The 8,644-nt window shown below is 37.6% G+C and overlaps 1 non-coding gene across 1 annotated transcript; it reads left to right on the top strand.

Moving 5' to 3' along the window:
* Positions 1-273: 273 nt before the first annotated feature.
* On the top strand, positions 274-380 carry LOC122096542. The gene has a single exon (XR_006145331.1). It is a non-coding gene; the product is annotated as a U6 spliceosomal RNA (small nuclear RNA).
* Positions 381-8,644: the final 8,264 nt, after the last annotated feature.

Here is an 8,644-nt window from a genome sequence, read left to right as displayed (position 1 = left end):
TGGGTACCCCAAAACACAGTGCCTGTCTGGGCACCAGTGGCTCATGCCTGTAATCCTAGCTACTCAGGAGGCTAAGATCTGAGGATCACAGTTCAAAGCCAGCCAGAGGAGGAAAGTCCATGAAACTCTTATCTCCAATAAACCCCAGAAAATTGGAAATGGTGTTGTGGCTCAAGTGGTAGAGCACTAGTCTTAAGCTGAAGAGTTGAGGGATAGAGGCCAGGTCCAGAGTTCAAGCCCTATGACTGACGCAAAATAAAAACCAAAACCCAGGTGCTCGCTTTGGCAGCACATATACTAAAATTGGAATGATACAGAGAAGATTAGCATGGCCCCTGTGCAAGGATGACATGCAAATGCGTGAAGCGTTCCATATTTTTTTTTATTGTAGCATTATTTGCCATAGCTAAGATATGGAACCAACCCAGATGCCCCTCAGTAGATGAATGGATCAAGAAAATGTGATGTGTGTGTGTGTGTGTGTGTGTGTGTGTGTGTGTGTGTGTGCGTGTGTGTGTATGAATTCTATGCCTCCATCAGAAAGAATGGCATTGCTCCATTTGTTAGGAAATGGAAAGACTTGGAAAAAATTATATTAAGTGAAGCAAGCCAGGCCCAAAAAACATAGGTCCCATGGTTTCCCTTAACTGCAATAACTAGTATATGTTTAGGACAAGCAGAAAAGGTCAAAAGTATGTATATATGACCATATAAGATGATATTAAGTGAAATGAACCCCATGACAGGAACATAAGTGTTTTTTCTTTCTTGCTGTTGTTTTTAACATACTTATAATGTACTATGTGATTTTTTGTTTCTTTTGTATGTTCTTCCCCCATGGTATAACCCCTGTTTTCACTGTATATGAATCCAGTGCCCTGCATCTAGTATATATACTTTTCTAATTTGAGGAGGGGAAGGGAAAAAACAAATGCTTAAATAGGGATACAGGTTGGCCCGTTGTAACAATGAGATATACAAGACACTATGTTAAAAACGAACTTTACAACTTGAGAGGGGGAGGGAGGGAGGAGTAAGAGAGGTGGAGGGAAGGGATTGTAGGGGAAAAACAAAGGAGGAGGTAACAATGCTTGATAGGAAATGTACTCATTACCTTACTCTTGTAACTGTAACCTTGCTGTACAATATTTTTACAATAAATAAGGTATTAAAAAATAAAAAAAAACAATGCCCTGTAAATAGAACATGAATTTTATTTTCTTAATGGCTTATGTAGCTTTTAGTTTAGGAAGTGCATACTCATCTTCAGACGACTTATTGGGTACAAGTTACATTCCTGTTTTATTATATTTTATTTTCTTGAACCTGCTGAATTTGGATGTTGGCTATGGCTATCCATGAACATCTGCTGTGGAAAGATGACTTGTATCCTAGAAAAACCTGGATTTGTTTGTGAGTCATGAACTTTTTGGAAATTGTATTTGTACAAGAGGAAGTGATGGTATCTTCACGGACCTACTCATTGCTTTTCTCCTAGCTGCCATGAAACTTTATAAACTCACTTCACACATGTCTAGTGTTGCTCAGTTGATACAACTGACCTTTATTTTCTTAAAAGAGCTTTGATTCAATTTTTTTCAAGTCTATAGGAACTGGAAACTTCAAGCTCAGAGCTGTGTTTTTAAGCTTGTCTTTTTGCCCTTTGAAGCAAGCTACTTTAGCAGATGTCTATGGGCAAAGTGAAGACCTAAGACATGAAGGAAAACATCAGTGAAAAAAGCCAGATAGATCCAAGTTCATCTGGAGAGTTCTAGAAAAAAGGATAAACTCAGAGCGCTCATTCTGGAGCATAATACCATTATAACTAGACTCATTACTTAAAATAATTTTCAGGAATCAAAAATTGGCAACTTGCCTTACGTTGTCAACTTGTGAATCTTAGAAACATATTGGATTATTATTGTCTGTCTTCACTGAAGCATATGCCTTGTTAGGTGTGGAGTGTCTATGAAGGTATGCAAAACCTGTCTGGGCTCCTGTTTATAGTATTAGGGCCTTGTAGAACAAAATTTAGGAATTTCAAATAGATCCAATGTATCCCTCTTCTTGCATTCTTTTTCTTTCTGCATCCTGGTTCTTTGTAGGAAGATAGAATATGGCCAAATTCACTTGAAAGTTAAAGTATTTGTTACAATTGAGGACCAGTTATCTTTGCCTTGTCTCCCTATAATATTATATCACAGCAATGTAGATGTAACTCTACCACTTAGAGTACACGGGTAGAGTTTCATTGGAATCAGAAGTTCATAGCACAAGTGAATGCTCAGCCATGATTGTTGATTCAATGAGAAGCACAGAGTTTGAGTCCTGCCTCCATTCTTTACTAGTTGTATGGTCTAATTTTTTTTTTTGTTCTAAACTTCTGTCTATAAAATTGGGCAAATAAATACTACCTAATTTATAGAGTAGTTGTTCCAATTAAATGAGACACTATATTTGCTAGAAAGTACTTATACTATGCACAGTTACATAAATGTTAATTAATTTAATTTAAATATATATTGGCGATATTTCTTCCCTCTGGCTTCTTGCCTGGCAACTCTTCGAGGCTCCAGAGATCCATGCTGGCTGTCTCCATAAGACATCCGTGCAGATGAAGCATGTGGTAGCGGCTGACTTCTCCATTTCCATCTGGATGTTTTTGGCATTGTGCAGACATTGTCGAAGCATGCTGAAATCATATGGTAAGTGAATATATTTTTAAAAAAATCCTCACACTGTATTAGTAGTACATGGTTAATACTTGTCATGTAGATTCTTGTCCTCTAGGAACTTACCTTCCATGACTTCCTGTGCCATTGAATATTACCTGTCATGCCCATGGGAAACTGAAGCTTGAGCTTTGGAAATGCCCCTCTTTTGATCTCAAAGAGGCAAGTATCCCCACATATCTTGTCAGAGAGCCATTTGGAAAAAAGTCCATATGCCAAATACTTCAAAAATTTTAAAATCCATAAGGTAGAGAATATTCTGCAAGCAAGAAATTGCTATTTGTTTATTAACATATCAATTGTATAAAGAGGTTTCATTGTGATATTTGTGTGCATGACTATAACATGCTTTGATTGAATTAAAAGTTGCTATTTAGATGTCATAATATTGCATAGTGCATATGAAAAAGTTGAAAGAAGACAGTCTTTACAATGAGGCCACTAAAGAATATAGAATCTAATGAGAGACTGGGGTAGCAAGTTAAGCTCAGAGTTGGGGAATCTAACCCAGTTAAAGACACAGAGCTCTTTTCATTTTTACAGAGAAATAAAGTCATGTGCTCAGAAACAGACAAGTCTAGGGGCACACCTTCATTATTTGAGGTCTTACATAGAATCAAGTTGAGCTGACTTTAAATAGTAACTTAGAAGGTGACTATCAGTCCCAAGTCAGGAACACAAGAACTTTGAATGAGAATGACAGGTCTGTCTCTACTGGAGTGGTGACAAGAAGATAGCGAAGAGCAATGCCTGGGCTCAGGGGGGCCAGTATGCCTCCTGTTTTGTCTCTCCATCAATTTTCCCTATTTCCAGTGCACATTCTTTCATTGCATTAAGAGAAAAAGTCCTTTCTATTTTTATGATTGTAGCTACCAAGCCTTGTGTAGACATAGTTTGGAACTGAGAGGCTCTGGGTTTTGTTTGGTGTTAGTTACCAACTAGCAGTGTGGCCCTAGGTCCCAGTGTAAAGAAGAAATCGGGCAAGATGGCTTCCAGTATTCTTTTTGATTTGTATTTCTATACCACAAGTATATAGCTAGGTAGTATGACTTTGTGTTGTTTACGGCTATGTTCTCAATCTTATTACCTTAACATGTCTATAAGACAGCCAATTAAGGTTTTTCTAATTTACTGCTTATTTACAACCTCCCATCAGATATATAAGCTAAACTAGTAGTTTTGTTTCCTTTATCTGGAAGTAACAATTAGAATGGTACCTGGGATAATGCCATGTAGTACACAAGGATATTAAGTATAGTTTCCTCTCACTATTCACTATTTTTATGCTCTATAAAGCTCCTAGAGCAAATACAAGGTTAGGCTCCCCTTCAAGCCTTTGGTCATCTTTTTTTGTTAACTAATCCATGCACAACCTGTGTTCTGTATATTTCTGGTTAAGTGCATATTTCTTAACATAATTAATTGCTGTTTCACTAACATTGAGGTCACAGCCAGCAGCCTCTTAGCTTGTGCCTGAAAAAAGTTTACCTAACTTGTATTTTCACTCACATATTTCAACTTCTTGCATTTAGGAACTCTAGCTAGTACTTTAGCACTATTCTCAGAAATTGTTTTAAACATTGGAACTATCAGTGTAAATCTCACTAATACAAAAAAACCCATGGCACCAAGTACACCCTGGAAATAACACGTGCTCACATATGTTACTTCCACTCACATTCTACTCTTCCAAAAAGCAGCCCAGAAAATGTGTTTTTATGGACAAGTCATGTGCCCAGGCAAAAGTTTCAAATGAATCTTTATGGTGAAATAACTATCCAGAAATAATACTGTGTCCCAACCTCATTCTTCAAGGAAATAGAAGAGGCAATCCAAAAATTCATATGGAACAATAAAAGACCCCGAATAGCAAAAATGCTCCTCAACAGAAAGAACATTGCTGGAGGAATATCAATACCAAATTTCAAACTCTACTATAAAGCCATGGTAATCAAAAGAGCTTGGTACTGGCAGAAGAACAGACCTCAGGACCAATAGAATAGAATTGATAACCCAGAAATGAACCTACAGACCTATAGCCATCTAATCTTCGATAAGGGACCTAGAAAAATAAAATGGAAGAAAGACAGTCTCTTCAGTAAATGGTGCTGGCAAAATTGGTTAACTATTTGTAGAAAACTAAAGTTAGATCCTTATATATCACCCTGCACCAGAATCAACTCCAAATGGATCAACGACCTCGGAGTCAAAGCAGACACTCTGAAAACATTACAGGATGGAATAGGAGAAACCCTAGGTCTCCTTGGCGCAGGCCGAAATTTTCTTGAGAGACCCAGAAACACAACAAATAAAAGAAAGGTTGGACAAATGAGATTGCATGAAGTTGCAGAGCTTCTGCTTGGCAAAGGACATAGCTAGTAAGATCAATAGAACGCCCACGAATTGGGAGAAGATCTTCACTAGCCATACAACGGACAAGGGTCTCATATCTAAAATATACCTGAAACTCAAAAAAATAAATTCCCCAACAACAAATCTTCAAAGAAACAACTGCCCAATAAATAAGTGGGCTAAAGACTTAAAGAGAAACTTCTCTGAAGAAGAAAGAAGGATGGCCAATAGACACATGAAGAAATGCTCAACCTCCCTAGCCATAAAAGAAATGCAAAGAAATGCAAAGAAAACAACATTGAGATACCACCTCACACCAGTTAGAATGGCTATAATCAAGAACTCTAATAACAGATGCTGGAGGGGATGTGGACAGAAGGGAACCTACTTCATTGTTGGTGTGAGTGTAAACTTGTTCAACCACTTTGGAAAGCAGTATGGAGGTTCATCAAAAGACTTCACATAGAGCTCCCCTATGACCCAGCAATCCCACTTTTGGGCATTTACCCAAATGTTTACAAACAAGATCACACTAAAGCTACTAGCACAACTATGTTTATTGCAGCATTATTTATCATAGCTAAGATATGGAACCAACCCAGATGCCCCTCAGTAGATGAATGGATCAAGAAAATGTGGTATATATACACAATGAATTCTATGCCTCCATCAGAAAGAATGACATTGCCCCATGTGTTAGGAAATGGAAAGACTTGGAAAAAATTATATTAAGTGAAGTAAGCCAAGCTCAAAGAAACATAGGTCCCATGGTTTCCCTTATTTGCAATATCTAGTATATGTATGAGTCAAGCAGAAAAGGTCAGATAAGGTGATATTAGGAAAATGAACCCTAAGATATGTATTTAAATGTTTTCTTTTCTTTCATGCATGTGTTTCTAACGCATTTATAAGATTATTTCTTTGTTGCTTTGTATGTCCCTCCCCCACAGTATAACCCCTGCTGTCACTGTATTTGATGTAGGTATAATTTGTAGAGGGGAAGGAGAAAAACAAGTCGTTTAAATAAGGATACAGGTGGACCTGTTGCAACAATGAGAAGTACAAGTTGTCATGTTGAAAATGAACTTTACAACTTTGGTGTGGGGGGGAGGATTGAGTGGGGGCGGCGGGTGGGGGGGGAGGCTGGGAAGGGATGTGAAGGGTAAACAAAGGAGGCTGCAATGCTTGACAAGAAATGTACTCATTATCTTGCCCACGTAATTGTAACCCCTCTGTACAGTATTTTCACAAAAAAATAAAAATTAAATTAAAAAATAATACTGTGTCATGTTAGCTTCATTTAATTAGGCCATTTGTTTTAAAGCCATGAGATAGCAATAAGAACAATGCTGATCACGTAGCAGAGATCAGGACAGTCTTAATGTGGTGACGACTCTTTCTTAGGACTTACTTTGGATATTTAAACCCAAAGAAACCCCATCAAACACCTGACATGATAATTATACAGAACGTTCATTTTGGTCAGGTATCAAAATTGTGAAATTAGCTGGCAGTGTTTAGCTCACATATATTTTCTGTCACATAGTAACAAACTGATTTTGTATCCATTTATTATAAAAACTGGTATCTGAGGAAAGCATTGTCAAACCTCAGAATGATGCTGGTAGAGGAAAGAGAGACAGACAAAAGAGGAAAACAAATGACATAGAGGACAGTCAGAAAAATTACAAGTGAGGCCATTTCTTAGTGATGGAGAGCTTGAGTCTTCCATGAGGGGTTGAGGCAGCCTTGTAGATGGGCAATCTTTTTATAAGTGTCTCTGGGGAAAGACTTGGGGACGCTTACTAATTCAATTATCATTATTATTTTGTGTTCTTGATATAATAGAAGTTTAAAGATATTTCATGGAGGAGGGTCATTCTTTTAGCGAGGTGTTATGGACCTGGGTTGAATGTAACCTATTGTAGCCTCAGTTTCCTCACATGTAGATTGGGGCTAATGATAGCTCCTACCAATGAAAGTTTTGTGAAGAGTAAATGAATTATTCACATCAAGGGCTAGCACTACATCTGATGTGTAATAAGTCCTAGTGAGAAATAAGAAGGGCAAGAAAAGAAGAAGGATTTGAAAGGATGCTATGTGATTTGAAGGATAGGGGAAAAGTGCATATAGTGATTTGGAAAATTGTAATCTGGGGAGTAGATAAGATGAATGACAGGAAGGAATGACAGAAGGGAAAGCCAGGGGTAGGAAAGCTTAGAGGATGTTCCAAGAACAGAATCACGTCTCTCTCTTTTTCTTCTTCTGTAGAGCATGTAGCGCAGTGGTGAAATATAAGGCTGGAAAAATAAGAGTGGCCCAACCATGAAGACCCAGGAAGGACAAGCGGAATTCTCTCTTCCTGCTTGGTAGAAAATAGAAATCACTGTTGTTGTTGTTGTTTTAAGCCATGTGATTGGGCTGTTTAAAAAGACCAATTCCTATGATGCATATTAGGGTAGTTTCAGTGAAGGAAGTGTTGAATGAACATTTTCTCATTTATCCTATTTAGTGAAGATTTTGACTAGTTTATTTAGTCAAGATTTCCACTTGTGGCTACACCAACTTTGTATTCAGCTTCCATGCTCGGATGGGTCAGTATAGATTAGTGCACAAATCAGAAACCACTTCATGCAGCTTCATGCAGAAAGGATTTAAAATACAAATAAAAAGCTCATGAAATGATTGGAAGGATAGAGGAGTGAGTATTAGAAAAACTGTAGACAGGAGGTCAAAAGTTCTACAAGCATAGAGCCTTCTACCCAGAGCCCGTGAGTTTAACGTTCTGCTTGGAGTGCCTGTAAGTTTCTATCAAAATCTTCCATTTACCTTCTGCCAACACCCACATTTCTTGTGCTACTTTTAAACATCAGACTACTTCTCCCAGAGGGAAAATATAACTATAACCCCTGCAGGCAATGTAGCTCCAACATTTCAAATGTCACAGTGAGAGAAAATAGTGTTAATAGAGAGGCTGGGTGCTGTTACTCATTCCTGGAACATCTGATATTTGGGAGGCAGAGATCAGGAGGACAGCAGTTTGAGGCCAACTGAGCCCCCAAATTAGTAAGATCTCTATTTCATTAAGTTCAATGTGGTGTCACGTGTCTGTGGTGGGAAGCACAGTTGGAGGATAACAGACCTAACTGGGCAAAAATGTGAGACTCTTATCAGAAAAATAATAGAAAACAAAAAAGACTGGAGGTATAGCTTCATGGTAGCCCCGAGTTCAATCCCTCTAGTACTACCCAAAGAAATAATAATAAAAATAAGTAAGTAAATAACTTGCTGATGGATGATGTGATACCTAGGAGAAGAGAATTTCTTTACTGTATTGTTGGACATGCTAATCTCTAGTTATAATGAATGATTTACTTGGAGAGCATGAACCCTAATCTTATCCCAGACAACACGAATGATTAATAAAATATAATATTAGTTAATAATAAACAACTCATATATTCTGATCCAAAAGGTCTTATTAGAGACAGAACTAATGATAAACATATTGAAAGAAAATACTACCACATTTTGGTTCAAGTGAAGTCTGACCAGTATTA

The sequence above is a fragment of the Dipodomys spectabilis genome, unplaced genomic scaffold (assembly GCF_019054845.1).
Source record: "Dipodomys spectabilis isolate Male_0828 unplaced genomic scaffold, ASM1905484v1 ptg000015l, whole genome shotgun sequence".
Lineage (NCBI taxonomy): Eukaryota > Metazoa > Chordata > Mammalia > Rodentia > Heteromyidae > Dipodomys > Dipodomys spectabilis.
Note: the sequence above shows the minus strand (reverse complement) of the source record. Positions and strands in the feature narration are given on the sequence as shown.